Below are 22,390 nucleotides of genomic sequence, written 5' to 3' on the forward strand. Positions count from 1 at the left end.
AAATTTGAGTTTATGAGATACAGTAGAATACCTGTAATTCTTAAAATATTTTCTTATTAAAATCTTGTGGCAGATAGAAAAAGAAATGATATAATAAATAAAATAAGTATAATATCGTAACGTATGATATTCGGCTACGGTATGAATAAATTTGAGTTTATGAGATACAGTAGAATACCTGTAATTCTTAAAATATTTTCTTATTAAAATCTTGTGGCAGAGGGAAAAAGAAATGATATAATAAATAAAATAAGTATAATATCGTAACGTATGATATTCGGCTACGGTATGAATAAATTTGAGTTTATGAGATACAGTGGAATACCTGTAATTCTTAAAATATTTTCTTATTAAAATCTTGTGGCAGAGGGAAAAAGAAATGATATAATAAATAAAATAAGTATAATATCGTAACGTATGATATTCGGCTACGGTATGAATAAATTTGAGTTTATGAGATACAGTAGAATACCTGTAATTCTTAAAATATTTTCTTATTAAAATCTTGTGGCAGATGGAAAAAGAAATGATATAATAAATAAAATAAGTATAATATAGTAACGTATGATATTCGGCTACGGTATGAATAAATTTGAGTTTATAAGATACAGTAGAATACCTGTAATTCTTAAAATATTTTCTTATTAAAATCTTATGGCAGGTAGAAAAAGAAATAATATAATAAATAACATAAGTATAATACAGAAACGTAATATATTCGTCTACAGTATTAATATTATTAATTTGGCCACTCAACTTTGATGAATTATAACTGCACAAAGAAAAGGAAAATATGTTTAAAAAATTTTACTTCAATAATGAGAACATTATGATTGGTTTGCAACGTTGTAAAGCAGCAAAATTCGAAGGCGACATAGATCTAGTAGTTGAATAGAAGGAGCGATAAAGTTTGATTTTTAAATATTTCTTGAAAAAGGATTATGATGGGAAGTAAGTGACCATTGATAAGGCCTTTATGTGATAAAAATTATTCATCTGAAATAAAAGTTACTGAAATTCGTACAGTGATTGTGACTGAGAGATTCTGTCATGGTTTTCTCCAGTAGAAAATGTTTAATAAAAGTAATGTTTTTGAGATCTTTCTGGAAATTGGAATTTAATAGAAGGCAGACGACTTCAAACGAAATAAAAATTTTCACTATCTAGATTATGGTTGCTTTTTAGTTCACCATTATTTTTAGTTGATATGCAAAATTCATCAAGAAATGCATAGAATTATTTATTAAAATCTAATTAGAATAAAACATAACTGAGTGGTATGGTAATCAGTTCATTTGCTAAATATATTTCAATTAATATGTCACATTGCATTTAGACGAATTTAGTTAAATTATATTTATTATTTTAATTTAAGTGAAATCAAATGTGTTCTAGTTACTCTAAACAATAAATGCTCCAGAATTTGAATATTTCTTAATATAAAATAATATAAAAGTAATTGTATCATTTCGTCAGTTGAAGAAACTAGTTTCCCAAACGAGACCACAAAATCTCTTTTATTAGTATTAAAGCAAAAATGTTTTTCTATTTTCAAATTCTCATTATCACACAGTGCTTAGGCCTAAAATAAGGCATTTTATGTACTGTATCACTTCTTCTACCTTTGCTTTTCCATATACTATCAGAAACCAATCCTAGTTTTCTTTCCTTTTTGAGCCATCATTTCATGCTTTAATTTTTTTTTTTTTTTGCTTTGGCTTGCACAATTTAATATTTATGATTATAACATTATTTTTTTAACTATTTATTTAAACTAATTGATAAAGAAACAGTCCAATTTACCCAATAGTGTTTGTCCAATTTGAGCATAACTTTTTTGAGTAACGAAATCCTAACCATGCAATAAATCACTGAATCTTATATTAAATCTTACTTTGAAGCAGAGTCAAGTCTAATTATCTTCTGTTAGAATGTTTAATTGATAATTTCTAAATATAAAAATATGTTCTATAACTATAACCCTGTACCGCTTTTTCTAAAAACTTATTTAGAAACGTTACTTACATTGTTAAAACATGAAGTACCTATTTACCAAAGAACCAAATGTATTTTATAAAATCAAAGTTATGTTTCCAGTTCAATCTAAGTCATGGTAAAAGTTAGAAACTCGCTACTACCGATTTTAAAAAAAGATTAGAGAAGAATTTTTTTCTTTCTAATTTTATTTTGTTAGTTAGATTCTTTCAAAGAAATGTTGTATTCATAAGTGTTTTATTTACTCCAAAAATTTCTTTTCCATTCATTTTGTACTAAAAGTTGCGGATATAAATTCATTAAACTCTTCTCATGCCACTGACATCTACGTAGTTATGTTACACATTAAGAAAAAAAATGAATTGAAGAGCGACGACTGTATACAATATAATAATACTGTATTGCTACGAAAAGTGTAATTACTCGTTTCAAAGCACGAGAGAATGCAACGATACTTTTGTTCGACAAATGAAAAAACTATAAATTAAGCTTCATCAAAATTGCCCCATTCTATTCGTAGTTTTTCCAACGTGTTTTGGTGTTAGGATGGTTTGGTGGTAATGTCTTCAATTCGGTACCATTGTGTTCCAGGTTCGAAAGCTGATTCCACCAAAGCCCAGCTTTCAATATTCTGGTGCGCTCTATATCTGTCGAGTTCAGATGACCTCTCACTAGTAAAGTACAGAAATTCGAAGAGGGAATGTCAGCTCAGGTCATCGTTGAATGCGACTTCATCGTTTGAATGCGGCTCAAAATGACGAGATCTGTCCCCAAATAGCCCTAACGTTGCTCTAAAACGTGACGCTAATTGTTAAAACTCAAAACAACAGTGCACGCTTTAGGCGCAATTCTCATTCTAATTTCATTAAGAGATCATTTAAGACTTCCATAGTTTTAATTTGCTAAGTTAAGATATGTAAATAAAGCTTCATATTTGTAGTTTATTTATTACATATTTTTCTAGGATTCACCCCTCGCTTATATATATGCGGGTATATCAGACCATATATATATATATATATATACAGGTGGTTGTCCAAATAATGGAAACCTCTAAGAATCCTTTATTAGTTTAATGTAGCACCGCCTTTAGCATGTGATACAGCTTGGATTCGCCTAGGAATTGATTTATACAAGTGTTGAATAGTTAAACTATTAAACCATATTAAACCATTCTTCCTGGAGATATTGTGAAAGTTTTGGGAGATATGTAGGTGGAAAATATTGATTCCGTACTAAGAAAGCTCTAAAAGCACCATAAAGGTTCAGTTATATTGAGGTCGGGTGAATGTGCGGACCAAGGCAGATGTTTAACTTCATCCTCGTGTTCATCAAACCATGATTGGACAAGTCTCGCTGCATGGATTGATGTATTACCATCCTGGAAAATTCCATCTCTAGTAGGAAACAAAGTTTGCCTCATAGGATGGCCCTAGTCAGCTAAAATTTCTCTATATTTCTCGTAAGTGATCCATCCTTTCAGGGATACGATTGGTCCAGCAGAAAACCACGACATGGGTGTCCATATCATGATAGATCCATCTCCATGCTTGACAGTTGGAAGGAGACAATCACGATCATACGTTTGTGCAGGTGCCCTCCAAACGTGCATACGTCCTGTTGTAGGGAAAAGTGTGAAACACGATTCCTCAAACCACATTACTTTCTTCCACTTTTCAATAGACCAGGTTTTGTGAGTATGACACTATCGTAGACGACGTTTACAATAAATTGAAATCCATGAGAAGTGGCTTGGAAATTGCTACTTTTGAAAAAAAAAATCCAAGAATTACAGAACTTCAATAAAGCTAAAACAAACTACCAGAATGAATACATTGCTATTTATAAAAAACAACAACTGGTGGCTATATTTTTATATTTTAATGCTTACGAAGCGCATTCAAAAATGTCTCTTTTATTCACAGTGGTTTCCATTATTTTGATAACCACCTGTATAAATAAAAAATGTAGGTGGAGAAACAAGAAGTGTTAAGGAAATGAAAAAAAAAAGCCGTTTACTTACATAATATTACAGTAATTTCTCAAAGGTTTTACCATCAACATCGATGCAGGTCTGGTAGCGCCTAGTAAGTGATTGGCGTACTTTCTCGAAGATACCAGGTATTTTACGAACTGTTGCAGCAACGGCTGAAAGTTTTGCAATGAGGTATTCATCAGAATCAATTGGAGTCTTATAGACGAGTGCCTTTAAGAGTTCCCGTAAGAAAAAAAAATCGATGATAAATCTGGTGGACGTGCTGGCCAAGCGACTGGTCCAATCCATTGTCCAATCATTCGTCCAATCCATCGAAGACCAAAGGTGGAATTGAGGTAATTAGTCACATTATTGCAGGAATGGGATGGAGTCCCATTGTACTGAAACCACATGGTATTTCGAACAGCAACTGGAACATTGTCAAGTAATTCAGATAATACCTCTTCCAGAAAGATAGATACGTTCTTCCTTTATGTTGGGAGCAAGTATGGGCCAATAAGGAAATCGTTCACAATGCCCGCCCACACATTAACAGAGAACCGCTCCTGGAAAGCATATGGGTTAGAGGTAGCCCACACATGGGAGTTGTGCAGATTTAAAATTCCGTATCGAGTAAAGGTGGCCTCATCTGTGAAAAGTACATTTGCAAAAAATCCCAGAGTTAATGTACTCTGCTGTAAAAACCACCGACAGAAATCTACGCGCCAAGGATAATCATTTGTCTTCAGGGCTTACGTTCTCTGTAAGTGGTAAGGAAACAGTCTTCCTCGTGCAAAATTTTCCAAACAACGCTTTTACTCACGCCTGTACTTCGTGCAATTTATTTTGTGTTAGTGCTTAGATTATCTTCACTACTCTCTCAAAATACGTTCTTCTGTTTCTGTATCTCGGACATGTCCCCAGCGATCCGAAACCTTTCTCTTGACAGGAAATAAACCACTCTCCCAAATCTGGTGGTGTAAACGCGGCAAATGTTTTTGATCAGGCATTGTTCTATTGGGGAAGCGTTCATGGCTTTTTTTCCGTTACAATTCACAACACCGTACATAAGATACATGTCTGCTTTCTCAGAGAAGTTAAATTGTTCCATCACGAAAAATAACAGCAAAGAATCCTTTTCTAACAGCAAAGATTCTAAATGAAATCTCTAACAGTAACTGAATCTCTACCAGTAAAGAATTGTTTGCAACTCGCGCAATTAAAACTCACGAAAAATGTTTTGCAGACGATTTGACAGCGCAAACTAAATAAACTTCTACTATTCAATATTTTTCTTCCAAAAAATTAATCTTTTTTTTAAGCTGCGTCACAAAACGCTTTTATCGTCTGCTCTTAAAATTTTCATTTTCCTTAGAGGGTACATATAGTGATAGAAGGTGCAAATTTCATTTTAGAGATTTGAATTCTTTTAAAAATTGAAAATTATCATATATTCTGAACTTCATGAAAATAAAATCTTCCTGTTACAGTGATTTATTCTCAATACTTGAATGGAATTCCAGAAACTTCCTTGATTCCTTAGAACTTTCAGATATCAATTTTAGAATTTTATAAGAATGATTCGACTGTTGAATATCTAAATGAATATAAACTGAATGCTCATTCAAAGAACAATGAAACAAAAATACATCTTCCTGAAGCAAGATATAAAAAAAGTTGCCCAATGAAAATATAGTCGTAAAAGTACCTAAATCCCTAAATTGAAAATAAGCCTTCCTGTTAAGTAAAATTTCTTTTGTTCTTCAGTATTTCTAGCTATGATCTTATAAGATCATAACGACTTATCCTGTTTTAAGGTCAAAAAGACATTTATTAAATGAGACACTGTTAAATGTTCGTAGTTTAATATGTTCTGACAACCAAGTAAAGCATTCGTTGAATGAAAATAAATTATAAGACATTAAAGTTAAGCTGATTCCTGGATTTTGAGAAATATCTTGATTTAGAGTTTCCAATTCCAATGCTAATATTTGGTATTTTTCTTATTTTAGCGTGGCATACCATTTCTACAATAATAATTTAGCTTTTATCGTTATTAATACCCCACATTTCTTATATATTCAATTGGCATGGTATTTCCTATGATTACACTGTTTAGTAAGAGGTAAAAAATATAATTTGAATGAATTGTAAAACTAACATTTTAATTTCTTAAAAAATGCTCTTCAAAATATCATTTTTTATTAGTTTTATATAGTGACTTAAGGTTCTCTTTAATATGCTTTTCGTTTCAGCGTAACTAACGAAGTTTATTAGTGAAAAAACTTCGCAAGTTACCCTCCGGAAAAGAACATTTTTCTATGAATTGTTACATAATTGATTCTTTAATTGATTTTTTTGATTAATGAACATAATTGATCATTTATTTTTTCAATTATTTTTCTTATTGTTTCTGCATAACTAGCGAAGTTCATTAGTGAAGAAACGTCGCTAGTTATCCTCAGAAAAAGTTTTTTTCTATGAATTGTGACATAATTGATTCTTTAATTGATTTTTTGATTAAAGAACATAATTGATAATTTATTTTTTTCTTATTGTTTCAGCATAACTAACGAAGTTCATTAGTGAAGAAACGTCGCTAGTTATCCTCAGAAAAAGTTTTTTTCTATGAATTGTGACATAATTGATTCTTTAATTGATTTTTTGATTAAAGAACATAATTGATAATTTATTTTTTTCTTATTGTTTCAGCATAACTAACGAAGTTCATTAGTGAAGAAACTTCGCTAGTTATCCTCAGAAAAAAGTTTTTTTCTATGAATTGTGACATAATTGATTCTTTAATTGATTTTTTGATTAACGAACATAATTGATAATTTATTTATTTCTTATTGTTTCAGCATAACTAGTAAAGTTTATTAGTGAAGAAACTTCACTAGTTATCTTCAGAAAAATTTCAATTTTCTATGAATTGTGACATAAGGTTCTCTTTAATGTGCTTATTGTTTCAGCGTAACTAGCTAAGTTTATTAGTGAAGAAACGGATGAGTTTTCATAATCTTTTAAAGCTAAAAATTGATAAAAGAGTCCTTGATGAATTTCGATATCATTTCAAAATGTGTCCCGGACCCCCTTAAGCTAAATGTCTGAATTTAGTTCCAGTGTAAGTTAGTAATTTGCTTATCAGAGGATTGGCATCATAAACTGGCTAATATTATGTTTTGATCAAAGGAATATTTTCAACATCCCCTTCACCAAAAGTAAGAAAATCTGATAAAGTAGAATTCTGTCTACAATTTTTAAATGAATGTTGGTTAATATATCATTTAAGATATAACTCTTCTTCTTTCAATTGAAGTTCTTAACCGTGAGATGTTTTAATCAACTTAGTTTGTTTAATATTTAATTAATTTAATGTTTAATATTTTGATTAGAAAACATACGTAAGTGAAGATTGAAGGAAATTTTTTTTTTTCTAATATAGTATATGATAATGACTTTAAATAATGATATGACAAATATGATAGCGACAAAGCATAATTATAATTATGACTTTGCCTGTAATATTAAAAAAGCAGCACTAATATGCTGTTTATAAATGCGTAGGGATTCTGGCAACATATTGTTGCGAAATTTCCGGTTTCGTTTGGATAGTGGAAGTTATATGGTGTGGAGAATGCTCAATCAGCAGTAGAAAACATAGCAGCATACAACGAGACTCTACTGCAGACAGTAGCGCACTGCTTAGTTCAGCACTAGCTTGACTCCGCCGCTGCTCTGCTAATCTCTGGAAGACTCGATCTTCACCGTCGACTCCGACTACTCCACTCTCAATTCACGACTACTCTTGGCAGCTGCAGACTGCCTCCTTTTATAGGTCTCAGGAGGCGGGGCTAGAAGCCTCTCAACCAATCAGGAACTTTCGAGGCGTATTTTGGTTCCTAATGGATGGATCGGGAAAATTCTCAATGTTTCGGGTATAATCGTTAATTAGTCGCCAAGTCGCCGAATGGTCGCCAAGCTCTGGGACCTCCGACGCGACACCCGGATTCCGTCCAATACCGATGATTGTAAAACGGTTTTTCTGATGAAACCAACTATGCTGGGAAGCAGCATTACAGATTCGTAACAATATTATGCATTCATCAAGCTGGCGTCCTGGCGTAGGGGTAGCGCGTCTTCCCCGCGTCCTGGGTTCGAGTCCCGGTTCGGGCATGTTTGTTCTTCCTCTGTTCTATCTGTGAGTTGTGTGAATGTGCCCTCCTGTAAAAAGGGTTGTGCTAGCGAATGAGTGATGCGTGAGTTTCAAAGTCGTAGTCGTTGTCCTAGTTGGCGCTGCTAAAAAACGAGAGACGCACTTCCTATCGGCTTAAATCGCTGTCTTCGTAACGGCGGGCTTGTCTAAGTGCCATAAGAAACAACAACATAACTTATAAAAAAGCTTATAACTATAATTATTAATGAACCATGATGAATATGATACATCTGACTTTAGTGAATTGAATTAAGATATTTTTACCGATTTAATTCAATATGGAATTTGTTATTACTTTATCGCATTTAAAGGAATTTATGACGTGTTTAATTTTCGAATTTTATGCATTCTTTAAAATTTTTGAAATGAATGATCAATTTGAAGTGAAATTAGGATTTTTCAATCAAATTTTAATGATATTTTCGGAAAAAGAAATTATTATTTTTTTAAATAAATTATTAAAGATAATTCTTTAAATTGGTTATGAAATTGAAAATAAAGAAGAGAATGATTGTATTATCCGCTAAATGGCTAATAAAATTCTATTTTCTAATCGGTTCTCCTTTGCAGAAAAAAATAACACATTCGCATCTGATATATTTAAATTTTCTTTATGTCAAAGAAGCAAAACGGTTACGGTTTTGAAACTGCTATCTATTTCGAAAATCTCTCTTTGAAACTATTGGTTGTATTATATTCAATATCAGCTGGCTCAAAAGTTCACAGATGTTATTTTAAATTTCAACCATATCTTATTCTCTTCCCAATATGCCTTTGTCAATAATGATGACAGATCACATATATGCATTCTTGCTTTTCAAGACATAAACTCAATAACTGGCGCGATCGAATCGTTAGTCTTTTGTACATGCCTATATTCAAGGATATTACAATGCTTTTGTAAAGTTGATAGTATTTTGAACCTCGATAACCCGAATATTGGAATTTGGTACCAAAAGGTGGTTAAATTTTACATTGGGTTTTATCCATCAATGCAAAATTCTTGATAGAAGTAAAAATTACATTAGAATGAATATTAAAACACTTAAGTTTCTAATTCATGCTTTATATTAATATTATGTTATTTGTCTCGAGGCACCTAATTAGCTTTTCTAGAGCATTTGATCTCCATTTACATGTAAAAAGTTATGATTTACATGAAAATGTGTAAATTATTGCAAAATATGCTTTTCATTTAGGCCTACTGTACTTTTCTACGATTTCTAATTTTTAAATTTTTATTAAGGATTTATTTTGCATAGTTTCCAATACTGTTTTAACCCTCGTACAATGTCTGTTTTCAGTAGTTTACATATATTTGTATTATGGGATGTTAATCAAACAAAATTAAAAGAAATTACATAGATTTTTAGCTAGATGGGAACAATCAAGTAAGTTTCTTAATTAAAGATTTTTCAGTTTATGAGATAGAGGTGGTTAAGTTATAATACAGTATATTATTATTTTAATCATTAAATTTTGTAATCATTATTCAGCATTTACAAATTTTTAAATATCTTTTCAAGTATGAAGCTTTACAATTATAGTTAACAATTACTATTACATTTAATTAAACGATTACTATTACTTTTCCCGCAACTTTTACTTTCGTTGAAAAAATTTACGCAGCACTGAAGTTATAAGACAGTGAAATGAATCGAGCATAGATTTTAGATGTCTTTCTTTCCATTGAGGGACAAGGTGGCCTTGTTATAAGCCCCCGGCTGGAGGGTTCCATATTCGAAACCCTGAATACCCTACTTGTCGTATATACGAATTTAATGCATGTTAAATCTGACGTCAAGGGCAAAAATCACTCCCGTAGGTGAAAAGCAAAAATTCGAAGGGAGATGCTAGCTCAAGTGTTATCCTCGTTACCTGACCATTCCTGACCGTTGCTTGTGTTGAAATATTACTATTAGTGCTTCGTAGTGATGACAGTGTGTTTTTGTCTGTAGTTCCTTTGCTTTTGAAATATCTATGAAATAAAGCCTCCCATCTTGTTGATCTTAATCATATTATATCCACGAGATGATTGTCTTAACAACGTTGTCGTAATTCTTTTATTAAGAACTTTTCAAAACCACATCACCCTCTAGTTGTCTAGGGGTTTTTCAAATGACATGGCTGAGGAAGATTAATATAAATATCCGTTTTCTGGCTGTTAACCAGATTTATTATAAAACTTGAAGACGAATGCACGCTTTAGCAAAGAATTGTTGACATCTGAAGGCTGACGCAAAAGGGTTGACAGTAAGATTTTTTTTTCCATGTACATTCGAAGAGTCCATGAAATTTAGAGACGGAAGTGCGAGGTGGGTTATTTGGACTACCCTCAAGCAAACATAAATGAATGACACTTTCCCTAAAATATCCCACCCCAGGAAGACACCCTAACTCAATATCCAAGATTTAAGTTAAAATCTTGCTTCAAATGGTACCAAAAGGCTTCACAGTCGCTTCAAATTTTTCAACAACTCACAATTCCCTTTTTTGAAGAATCATTGTCTAAATAATTTTTGATAAATATAAAAGTGAATAGTTACTTAACTTTTTGACGCATATTATTTCATTTCTTTCTTTTGAAGAATATTCAGAAGAAATATTCCAGCATTTTTTAGACATATTTCCTTAAAAAAACATTCCAAATATTATGGAATGATTCAAAAAAGCGATCACATGGCAAAATATTGGAAATTACTGATGCAGAAAATAATTTATCTCTCGTTTGGACAAATTCCACCTCATTTATTTTTGTCCTTAATAATCAAGATTTTCTCGAATAGTTAGTTGCAAAGCATGTTTTAGATCCCTCCCCCCCCCTTATTAACGCATTTCTTCACTTCGATAAAGGAATGTTTTCGACACAACACTGTTTCATCGGTATCATCATTGACCAACTTTCTGCTTTGTCCAGCATATCACTAAAAAGAAGTGAACCAATTTTTCTAGTTTCAAACGAACAGCAACAACAACAACAAAAAATCCAACAAAGAAAGTTACTTTGAGTTTATTTCCATGATTCAAGTTTTCCTCACCTTGATTTTCATTATTCTTTCTTACCAATTTTCTGCATTTTTTTCCCAATGTTGGGCACTTTGCCAATAATGTAATGTGTTGGAGAAAATTATTCTGATATGATAGCTTCAAGGTGAGTTTACACTCATCCAGTTATAAGACGGCCAGTAGGCAGCGCATGCGTAGAAAGGTTGAAAGATGCTATTCGGTTCAGGGTAAGTAATTGTCTGGACGGGACAGCAACATGCCTCTGTATTGTATTTTTTCTTACTGCGCATGCGTTCGTAGAATTTGCCGTTTTTTTTCTTTTTTTGCCAATGAAAAAATTGATCACTCTTCATAGATTAATTCCGACTTTCTGATGTGAGAGTTTTTTACCAGTTTTTTTGCCATTTCTTTTCTATAGTTTTCCAAATTTAGAAATGTTGACCTTTTTTCTACTTTTTTTTGTGTCATCATTTTAATACGATACGCGGTGAAAAAGAAAAATTCAGGGATGCCAAAACGGCAATTGTAGCCAAAAAGGGGATGCCTGAATATATCTTATAAAATTCTGGGAAACATAAATCAGTCCCTTTCTGCGCATGCGCTGTTTTACTGGCCTTCTTATAAATGGCCGAATGTAAACCCACCCTTTATTTATTTCTCATACCTGTTTAAGCATTTAAGTTTTCTGTTAAAAACTTTTGATTCTCTTTTCATCAAGACTTGTTTTATGCCAGCGTATTAATAAATATTTAAGAAATACATTTAATAAACTTTTATTTTAAAAATATTTGTTCATTTTTTAAAATAATCAGACGATTTTTGTATCATATTGTGAGTCAATAAAATATCTTTAATTTCATTATAATCATAAAATGTTAAGGGAGTGAGTTAAACTTTTACTCTGAATAAGCCAATGTTTAACAAAAAAAGGAAATTTAGATTCATTTATAAAAGATTCAAATGCAGATTTATACCATTGTCCACTTTTTAATTTGCATCTTCAATAGTTTATAGTGTTGATTAAATAAAATTCATGTTTTCCACTGCTATCAAATAAAAAGTTTAAATTAAAAAGAAATCACTTCGTATAAATATTTTAATGGACTAAAAAATTAATAAGCTGACCAAATAACCTAGCTGTCAAAAGTGGCCAGTTTTTAATAATTATTTTAAAATTTAAAATTTTAAGATTAAGATAAGTAAGATTGTATCTCAACTTTGAATTTACAGAATCAATATGTAATAAAAGTTTCGGCTGTATTGGTAACTTTAAAAGGTATTCTTGCCTGAGGCATCCCCTTTCAAAGAAAGTTTCATCATTTATTCTATCAGTAACTAAAAAAAAAAGGATTTTTTTTGTACCATTTTCTTGATGCCTCTAACTTTTATTTTTAAAATGCTACAATTTATCACTTTTTGGAATTATTTTTACACATTTTCGTTTTTACCTTCAGAGCAAACAGACGGTGTTTCTAAAAGTTTCATTACTAGAAGAGAAACAAACGAATGAATCGATATGGCGTTTCAAGGAAATTCTCAAGGTAAAATAACTTAGAGATGTATGGGTTTTAATAAAAATATGAAATAAATGTAACTGCCAAAGAAGAATTTCCTTTTCCATGATCTATAGGACTAATAAATCTATATTTCAGTTCTTATAAACAAAAGGGTTCTGATTGTTGCCATTTTATTAAATTTAATCAGAATCAAATCGAGCCTTATTTTGATTAAAAATTTTGAATCTATTTTAAGACAAAATATTAAATCCTAAAAGTATAACAGATAAAAAATTTTTTAACGAAAATAATAACAAGACATAATTATTTGATGAAATCAAAGTTCGAAGGCATATAATAAATAAATGTAGCTAACAGAAATATGAAGCAAATGAAGAATATTGAAAAAAGAATTTAGAATTCACTGATTCTTTTTTCAAATTTTATTTCGTCTTTGCCTAGCTTTAAGTAAGTTTACTTTTCTTTTGGTCCTACGGGGGCACCTCGTAATTTCCGGTATGGTAGTTGGTTCTCGAAATCCTTATGGGTACACGAAAAGGTGGGAGTCTGGTACCTCCCATTGATGGCGGGACGTACATCCTTATGGAAAGATTGTATCGTTGCCGGTGATGGCCCTTAGGATTTAACTACAGTTCTCGCCAGTGTTGGTGTTGCGGCGGTCCGGTCATTCAAATTTTTCCGTGTGAATTCTGGCGAGTCGGAGCAGGCAGTTTGTGGTATATTTTTCTTTTACTTAGCGATAAAGTAGTTAAAATTTAAATAGGTGACCAAAAATTTCATATCTGTAAATAAATTTTTATTCGGTTGTCACAAAAAGGCACTTCTCATTTACTTTGCATGAAAAATTAAATAACAGTTCATTTTATATACATATTTTGAAAACAAAAGGAACTGCGAGTTTTAAAAAAATAAGAGATGGATTTTCTAATGCAATGTAATAATATATATAATTCATAACGCAACGTTAATTTAAGATATACAGTTTGATATTTTGCTGTTGCAGAAAACCTTCTTGTGTGTGTGTGATGTGAGAAATTTAATAATCCATAAAAAAAAAGACACTTTGCTCCACACGAACACACAAAACACAGTCGATGCTTACATATAAAAGCAATTTTTAAAACTTCAATAGACAAACCCGAAATGCCGCTCAAAGTGCAGCTGGAGATCTCTTCCCGATCAATTCTCCAAAGAGAGAATTAACAAGACTCGGCTTAATCTCTCGTCCTTACATAGATTTTCCGACAGGGCATGGAATTTTCTAGAAAAAATTCTGGGTCTCGAATCTTAATAGAGATATTTAAAAAAATCAGCTTTTTCTAGAACCACCCTTCTTTTAGCATGCCTCAAAATGTGTTTATATAGGTTTTCTTTCAGGGCATGAAATTTTCAATAAGAATTCCAGGATCTCGAATCTTAAAAAAGATGTTTTAAAAAATTCAGCTTTTTCTAGAACTTTTATTTTTTCAATACGTCCCCAAATAGTTCACAACTTTTTAGATCAAGATCATTGGTCATTGAGCTATTATCTAGTCGGTATCCATTAAGAAAACATGCAGATCTTTCTTCCGTATTATGGGACAAAATACGCAGGGAAGCTATAGATGAATATTGATATCAAAATTAGTGCTTGATATTTGGAACGTCCTTCGTATTCTAAAGTATTTATATAAATATTTTGAAATTCCTCGTTTATTGTATTTAAAAGGATGGTTTCAACAATCATTTTGTCGCTTTTGGCGAGAATTTTTTTATAAATGGAATGAGTAACATCTGTGAATAACATAATCCAATCTTTTTCAAGAAGAAATGTTAAAGCTATATTTAAGTTCAAAATTAAATTCACTGTAGTTTTAGATATAGAAAAATGTTTCCTGTAAAACATTATTCAAATGGTATTATTTAAGAGATTCTTTATAGCAAGCCGGCGACAATAATATATTGTTACAAATCTGTAATTTTGCTATCCGGCACGGCATGCTGAGCTTGGCGACCATTTGGCGAGTTTGGCGACTAAATGGATAATACCAGAAAGTTCGAGAAGTTTCATGATCCATCCAGTAATAACAGAGATTCACTCAGATACGCCCTGATTGGTCAGAAGATTCTAGCCCCGCCTCCCGGAACTATAAAAGATTGGCACTCAAGGCTACGAAGAAGTGGTGTGGATTGTCAGAAGTTGCGTGTATCGTCAGAAGGCGGGTGTGAGAGGAGTCGGAGTCGCCGACAAAATAAGAAACTTGGAGAATTAGACAGCAAGGAAGCTGCTGAACTATAGCAATTAAATGCGCTGCGCTATTACAATTGATTAGCGGTATTTGTTGTAGAAGAGAAAAATAATTTTGTAACAATATTAAATGAGATCTATGTTTAGTTCAGTTATATTAACATCAGCTTTAAAGCTATTTTGGGGCGGACTTCGTATTTTTAAATCTCGATGACGAGGATGACACCTGAGCTGGCACCCCTCTCTCCACATCACACCAGAGGGAGGACGGTTGGCCCGCTTACACGACGGTCCTTCGGTGGAATCGATGAAATCTGCGATATGGTTTTAGGAGGTACATATCTTGAAAAAAAGTAATTATTTGAATTATTATTCAATGAATTTATCCCATACTTCGTTGACGTTTAAGGTTTTTTGACATGTTATACAATGATTTTCGTTTAATTAAACCATCAATAGATAATAAAAAATTATGATTTTTTAAAAATCTTTTTCAAAAGAATCAGGATTAAGTAGCGACATGGAATTTAAAGAAAAATTGTCAATAAAATTAGGAAATTTGGTTTTGACATTACGGGTTCTGTTAAGTTTGTTCTAGTTTGTTGGTAGGTCATTAATAATTTTGAATTTGTGCTTTTTTCACTTGGTTCTTGATTTCACTTTAAATTTCAAGTATGGTTTGCAAAGAAGAATTTTTTTTTTTTTAAATTCTGCCTAAAAGAATTCGACAGCATTTGCGATATATGACCTATATGTTTTAATGTATTCATGGTTTTTCTATGCGTCACTTTTCTTTTTGTCCTTGAATTTTGATGTTTCCCATGTGTACTACTATATTCTGATTCCAATTTTTTTACTTTCTCGTATATGTAGTATAGAGAAAGTATAGTAATCTTCAAAAAATTCGAACTCGAGATTTTGACGAATCTCCACGTATTAGACCTTCTTCAGTCTGAAAAATACATTTTTGTAAAATGTCTATCTTTATATGACAAAGATAACTCAAAACTGCTTTGAACTAGACAGATAAAATTCGGTATATATCTTTTACACCAAATTTCAGGTTTTTATCAAATTTTGAGTAAAATATGCTCAGAGGTAGTTCGTCTGTCCGACTGTCAAAATGTAAGTTAATGCGATAATTTCAAAACGAAGGGAGCTAGGTAGACAAAATTGTACACAAATTTTAACACCTATAATGTAGACACCTATCAGTCAATTTTGAATCAAATACAATTATGGGATGACTTGTCTGTCGGTCTGTATGTTCAGAAGCATGTAAACGCGATAATCATATTTGGTAAGAGAATTTGTGGTTACAAGAGCAGTTTTGTGTCCAATTTTGGTTTCAATCGGTTGAGAAGAACAGGCCTAAAACACAAATTCGATTTCTGAATGCTATTAATGCATACCAGGTAATAATCGCCAAATAACTGGCCAAGGATGACACAACAAATACAATAAAATTACCAAATTCGGGCCAAAAAATATTTTGTAACTATCGTACTCTAGCGCCACGCAAGGCGTTCTCTGGCATTATAAGTTTATTACAGAGTATATGCGAGAAATATTTGGGGAGGCTGTTTCCTCTATTTATTTAATTTCTTTGATTTTTGACTTTTTTATATATACATTTTTTATCGAGTATTTTGTACGTTAATGTATCTCTTTGAATTTTTGCTATGCTCTTCTAATTCGATATTTCAACTGAGTTCTGTCCATTTCTAAAAATAATTTCGAAATTCTTTCCTTTAATTATTTATAATTTATATTCTATGTGATTATGTCTTGATTATCAGTTCAAGAAATCGCGTTTTTAAAGCATATTAGTCTTGAATATTTCGGTATCCTATATTTAAATATTAATGATTCAAATTTTGAAAAAAAATCATTTTTATATGTGAAAAGTTCTAATTTATTACAATTCTTGCAAAGTTTGACGCGCAATTCGTTTCTTATTGACTATAAATCTTGCCATTTCTATTCGTCTTTTTCATCCTCTCTAAGTATCAGTTGAGAATACTTAGAAAATAACGGTTAAGCCGGCTCTCTTTGGAGTTGATTAAATGACTGAAATTTTCATGAAAACTTTCTGAATTTTTATGAAGAAGGAATCTAAAGGAAGCCAGTGCTGTTTTGTACTGAAGACACTATACACATTGATAAAGCGCTTATCATTCCATCGCATTTAATTATTAAACCTTAAATACCAATTACACTCCATATTAATCTCCCAAATTCATAATTACTCTGATCATAAATGTCCTGCTTTAATTCCTTATGATAATAAAGGCATTTTCATTCTCGAGCATTCTGAAAGCAGAATGCTGGATTAAATGTCCGCGCTTTCAGCTTTCCTACCATTAGTGTCAGGCATTTCTTAACATGGTCCATTTAACCACAGGCTTCCTGTTTATGTCCGTCGCATTGGAAAGGTGTGGGAAGCATCCACGCTCCAATTGATCAGATATTAATCTGTGGAAGGTCGGACTCGATTCATATTCCAGATGTCAATAAGCCGTCGTAAATTCTCGCCTTCTTATTCGCGAAATTTAAAGGCTTCGAATATTTTGGACCAATCAATAGTCCTTCTATGTGCCGTGACGAAAGTTTTCGAGCACGAACTTTCGTGTCAACTGCATAAGAGGTTTGACAGCAAATACTGAGTGAACTCTATTTTCCCGATTCTCGTTTAAAAGGGATTTTGCCTTAGTTGCCTAGAATTAAATGCCTTCAGATTTTCTAAGTAATATGGAATTAACAGTAAGTAAATTATTTAATGACTGAAATGAAATTTTCAAATAACAATTTGATATTTAATATGATCTGATACCTCATAAATTGATTTTTGTTGCAAATAAAAACTTTTAAAAATTCTTTATGCACTCCATTAACGAATTCTTTTCCTTTTCATACATTAAATTTTAGATCTTGGTTAGCGAGACATCATCAGAATAAAAAAAATAGACCTTCATATTGTTAGTTTGTAGAGGGACGAGATTCTTTATAACTTCATAATGAGGTATTTAATTACTTTCTAATTTCCATATTTCACAAGGCAAAACAAACACGAAACACGAAAATATATGACACTCACTAAAATACAATCTAATAGTGACCCCCCAATAAGGATCATAGGAAATATTCCTTAATGTTAATAAAGTAACGCCATCTGTTGTATCAAAAGAGAATGTAGTAGAGTTATGCAACCGCTACAATTTTAGATTATTTAAGCAGTACATTTTTCAGTCAGATAGTTTTCCTTTTTAAATTATATTTAAAAGGAAAAGAATCCAATTCATTTTTATTTTTGGCCAATGTCTTGAGAAAAAAATAACTTTTTTAAAAAAATACATATTTAAGCCTTTCTGAGCCTTAGTATATTTACAATATCGTTCATTTAGTACAATTTCAATTTGTTACAGGAGATGTTTGTTAAGAAGAAATAGGCACGTGCTTCTTCTTTTTGAATCATTTAAAAATTTCCTTTTATTTTGAACTACATATTGCGTAATTCATAATTGTCTTTGGTGCTTCTATGCTTAGACATCAAGAGTAGGATAAGACTAAGAAATAAAATTATCTTGAAGCTAAGATTAGATAAAATGGGAATCTAGCGAAATTTGAACAATTAGGGATATTTTAGCAATACTATTTTATACACAAAGGATAAAAAAATATCTAGTAATGCAATTACACTGCCCTGAAGGAAAAGGCATCTCTAATATATGTATATCATTTTATATATAAGGCCCATATAATTATTAACCTTATATATATCTATTAATAATAAAGATGAATGCACGTGTGTCTGTAATTCTGTTTATGTGTTGACGATATACAGGTTGGACTGATCGCCCCAGAACGATTAAAGTTGGCATATATATACCTTTTTGGATCGGAATATGCACCTAAAAACGATTTTCTTTTGAAATTTTAATTAAAAAATTTATTTATTGAAAATTGAGCTGAGTACTGATGTTTTTCCACTGCAATTTGCAAAGATATTATTGCTAAAAACTAAACTGCTTTTAAAACTAATTATATTTTCAATAATTCCAGTTTAGTTGTCGCCAGTTTTTCCTGAATTTTGGCAGTATTTTTAGAGATATTGTTTCCCTAATTTTTATATATAGATTACATTGTTGCCCTGAAATTTTACCCGTTTACATTGTTTTATTAAATATTTTATCAACCGGTTTTCCTCTATCGTTGAAAGTTTTTTTAAAAAACGTTACGAATAAAAGATGAAATTACAATATTGCGAAATTTAAAAGATCGATGATCGTTTTATGTTTTCTATAGCACTATGATATTATGGGACAGCTCTTCATTAGAAAGGTTTTCATATAAAATAAAAGGGCTTTAATACTTGGCAATTTGAGGGAATGATGGGCATGCAGTTATATATAAAACTGTAACTGAAATTAAGAATATCTATTGAATCAGTTGTATATAAATATCTCTCTATATATATATATATCCATATAAAGTCAATATTTAAGAAATAAAATTATGAATTCACATTAAGAAACAATGTTTGATAATTATTGATTAAGTGTACTTTCTATTAAAGTGTTGTAAAAAGAAAAAAAAACTTTTTTTGGAAGTGTACTTTTGTTGAATTTGCTTTTGGTATTTGGTAAATCCAAAAATGTCTAATTTGAATTAAATCTCTCATGTATATCTTGCTATTCTCGATTTTTCAATAAGTTTTAGGAATAAAATCAATAAAGTATTTTCAGGACTAATATTAGGAATTAGGTATTTGGATAAATATAATCCAGCACAAGTAATTTACAGTAATAACTAGCACGAATGTAACATTGCAGCTCCTGTTTTTTTCGAGAACACAAAAAATGTAATTATCAAATGAATGAATTATAAGAATGCAAACGATTTGACTAAAAATACAAAATTTTTTGAAGGATTCAACGAAATTTTATACTGACTAAACTTGTCAATATCTTGTAAATAATGATGGTTAGAAAATAATGAAAAAAACATTACAAAAGAAAGCTAAATGTTTTGTTAAATTCTATGTGAATTCACTTGGTCACAAAGGAAACCTCCTTCCTGCGATACATTTCGCCATTATAGCTTGAATGAAGCTTCGTATATGACGTATTACAACAAATTTTAGAATATTTATATTAAATGGGCATCAATGATTGCGAAAATCCTTCACATTGAGAGGAACAAGTGCTGCTCGTGTGACCAAGGTAAATCACATAATGAAAAAACATTACAAAAGAAAGCTAAATGTTTTGTTAAATTCTATGTGAATTCACTTGGTCACAAAGGAAACCTCCTTCCTGCGATACATTTCGCCATTATAGCTTGAATGAAGCTTCGTATATGACGTATTACAACAAATTTTAGAATATTTATATTAAATGGGCATCAATGATTGCGAAAATCCTTCACATTGAGAGGAACAAGTGCTGCTCGTGTGACCAAGGTAAATCACATAATGAAAAAACATTACAAAAGAAAGCTAAATGTTTTGTTAAATTCTATGTGAATTCACTTGGTCACAAAGGAAACCTCCTTCCTGCGATACATTTCGCCATTATAGCTTGAATGAAGCTTCGTATATGACGTATTACAACAAATTTTAGAATATTTATATTAAATGGGCATCAATGATTGCGAAAATCCTTCACATTGAGAGGAACAAGTGCTGCTCGTGTGACCAAGGTAAATCACATAATGAAAAAACATTACAAAAGAAAGCTAAATGTTTTGTTAAATTCTATGTGAATTCACTTGGTCACAAAGGAAACCTCCTTCCTGCGATACATTTCGCCATTATAGCTTGAATGAAGCTTCGTATATGACGTATTACAACAAATTTTAGAATATTTATATTAAATGGGCATCAATGATTGCGAAAATCCTTCACATTGAGAGGAACAAGTGCTGCTCGTGTGACCAAGGTAAATCACATAATGAAAAAACATTACAAAAGAAAGCTAAATGTTTTGTTAAATTCTATGTGAATTCACTTGGTCACAAAGGAAACCTCCTTCCTGCGATACATTTCGCCATTATAGCTTGAATGAAGCTTCGTATATGACGTATTACAACAAATTTTAGAATATTTATATTAAATGGGCATCAATGATTGCGAAAATCCTTCACATTGAGAGGAACAAGTGCTGCTCGTGTGACCAAGGTAAATCACATAATGAAAAAACATTACAAAAGAAAGCTAAATGTTTTGTTAAATTCTATGTGAATTCACTTGGTCACAAAGGAAACCTCCTTCCTGCGATACATTTCGCCATTATAGCTTGAATGAAGCTTCGTATATGACGTATTACAACAAATTTTAGAATATTTATATTAAATGGGCATCAATGATTGCGAAAATCCTTCACATTGAGAGGAACAAGTGCTGCTCGTGTGACCAAGGTAAATCACATAATGAAAAAACATTACAAAAGAAAGCTAAATGTTTTGTTAAATTCTATGTGAATTCACTTGGTCACAAAGGAAACCTCCTTCCTGCGATACATTTCGCCATTATAGCTTGAATGAAGCTTCGTATATGACGTATTACAACAAATTTTAGAATATTTATATTAAATGGGCATCAATGATTGCGAAAATCCTTCACATTGAGAGGAACAAGTGCTGCTCGTGTGACCAAGGTAAATCACATAATGAAAAAACATTACAAAAGAAAGCTAAATGTTTTGTTAAATTCTATGTGAATTCACTTGGTCACAAAGGAAACCTCCTTCCTGCGATACATTTCGCCATTATAGCTTGAATGAAGCTTCGTATATGACGTATTACAACAAATTTTAGAATATTTATATTAAATGGGCATCAATGATTGCGAAAATCCTTCACATTGAGAGGAACAAGTGCTGCTCGTGTGACCAAGGTAAATCACATAATGAAAAAACATTACAAAAGAAAGCTAAATGTTTTGTTAAATTCTATGTGAATTCACTTGGTCACAAAGGAAACCTCCTTCCTGCGATACATTTCGCCATTATAGCTTGAATGAAGCTTCGTATATGACGTATTACAACAAATTTTAGAATATTTATATTAAATGGGCATCAATGATTGCGAAAATCCTTCACATTGAGAGGAACAAGTGCTGCTCGTGTGACCAAGGTAAGTCACATAATGAAAAAACATTACAAAAGAAAGCTAAATGTTTTGTTAAATTCTATGTGAATTCACTTGGTCACAAAGGAAACCTCCTTCCTGCGATACATTTCGCCATTATAGCTTGAATGAAGCTTCGTATATGACGTATTACAACAAATTTTAGAATATTTATATTAAATGGGCATCAATGATTGCGAAAATCCTTCACATTGAGAGGAACAAGTGCTGCTCGTGTGACCAAGGTAAATCACATAATGAAAAAACATTACAAAAGAAAGCTAAATGTTTTGTTAAATTCTATGTGAATTCACTTGGTCACAAAG

The sequence above is a fragment of the Argiope bruennichi genome, chromosome 5, assembly GCF_947563725.1.
Source record: "Argiope bruennichi chromosome 5, qqArgBrue1.1, whole genome shotgun sequence".
Lineage (NCBI taxonomy): Eukaryota > Metazoa > Arthropoda > Arachnida > Araneae > Araneidae > Argiope > Argiope bruennichi.